The sequence below is a fragment of the Rhagoletis zephyria genome, unplaced genomic scaffold, assembly GCF_001687245.7.
Source record: "Rhagoletis zephyria isolate East Lansing unplaced genomic scaffold, Rhagoletis_zephyria_1.1 Rzeph_scaffold_37335, whole genome shotgun sequence".
Taxonomy (NCBI): Eukaryota; Metazoa; Arthropoda; class Insecta; order Diptera; family Tephritidae; genus Rhagoletis; species Rhagoletis zephyria.
This window is the reverse complement of record NW_016194390.1, coordinates 1-1,687: the sequence shown is the minus strand read 5'-3', so window position 1 is coordinate 1,687 and position 1,687 is coordinate 1. Positions and strand designations below refer to the sequence as shown.

At 47.3% G+C, this 1,687-nt stretch overlaps 1 pseudogene; it reads right to left on the bottom strand.

The window, feature by feature from the left end:
- Nucleotides 1-773: 773 nt before the first annotated feature.
- Nucleotides 774-1,523, bottom strand: LOC108354585 (RNA-directed DNA polymerase homolog; annotated as a pseudogene).
- Between the last annotated feature and the right edge of the window lie 164 nt (nucleotides 1,524-1,687).

The window sequence follows — 1,687 nt, the reverse complement described above, 5'->3', positions numbered from 1 at the left end:
ACCCTGTGCAAACAGCCAGATATCAACTTTAAGCTGTTCCATTGTGCCCAGTATGCCTTACATACATACATCAAAAGCTCGAGATCTGGATCTTCCTGCTGACACTTTCGTAGCTGTTCTTCCTTCCACTCTTCCGCTGGTGTTATTGTCGTTAGCCGGACGTCTATAAGGCCCTCTTTGCCCTCAGCTTTTGAGCAGTGTTTACATTCCAGGCTACATGGTCGACACGACATGGCATCGGCATTTCCGTGGATACTTCCCTTGCGGTGCTCAATAGCGAAGTTATAACTTTGCAGTCTCTCAATCCACCGGGCTAGTTGTTCTTCTGGATTCCNTTTGAGCAGTGTTTACATTCCAGGCTACATGGTCGACACGACATGGCATCGGCATTTCCGTGGATACTTCCCTTGCGGTGCTCAATAGCGAAGTTATAACTTTGCAGTCTCTCAATCCACCGGGCTAGTTGTTCTTCTGGATTCCTAAACTATAGTAGCCACTTCAGCGCTGCATGGTCCGTTCGAACTCGGAAACGTTGCCCATAGAGGTACTTGTGGAAATGTTTGACGCACTCAACCAACGCTAGTAGTTCTCTCCGAGTTACGCAGTAGTTCCTCTCGGGTTTTCCAATCGACCGGCTATAGTAGGCAGCGACCTTCTCCTGCCCATCAATTACCTGCGAGAGTACGCCTCCTAACCACTGGCATCCATATCCAAAATAAACGTTGCACCTGGAACGGGATACGCTAGCATAGGTGCAGTACATAGCCGTTCCTTCAGAGCTTGGAAAGCCTCCTCCTTTTAGGACTTAGCTTCAGACCAGCGCCAGCTATCCTTTGGAAAACGTCTTCCAAATTATTCAGGTGTTCGTCAAAGTTTTTACCCAATACGATAATGTCGTCTAGATACACCAAACATGTTTTCCAATGAGCACATGGTCCATAAGTTTTTCAAAAGTGGCAGGAGCGTTGCAGAATCCAAAGGGCATCACCGTGAATTGCCAAAGACCATCTCCAACGCTGAAAGCTGTCTTCTCCTTGTCCTCGTCACTTACCTCCACTTGCCAATAACCGCTCTTAAGGTCGGGTGTTGAGAACCATTTTGTTCCAGTCAACGAGTCCAGAGTATCATCGATCCTGGGAAGTGGATAGCCGTCCTTTTTCGTCACATCGTTTAGTTTCCGGTAGTCTACGCAGAACCGCATTTGACCATCTTTCTTCTTCACAAGTACTACCGGCGAACTCCATGGACTCGCTGATGGTTCAATCACACCACTCTCGCTCATTTCTTTTATTACTTGGCTTACAGCTTCACGTTTTGCCAGTGGAACACTTCGAGGAGCTTGGCGGATTGGCCTTGCATCACCAGTATCAATGCGATGTTTCACAACTTTTGTCCTGCCTGGTTTGTTGCCATCTTTGTCGAATATGTTGGAGTATCTGCGGAGAAGTTCCTTAGCCTTGTGCTGGTATTTTTCTTCCAACCCTTCCGTCCAAGAATTTATGTGTTCCGCAATGTCATTCTCGCCAGTGGAATCGCTTTCAGGTAATTTTTCGCAATGGAAGTTTGCCCCTACCTCTCGACATTACCCCAGTACAGTTCCTCTTCGGACTTTGATAGGTGATTTGAACTCAATGAGTACTCGAACAGGGATGCGTCCATCGTTTTGCGTCTTAGCCAGGGTTTTACC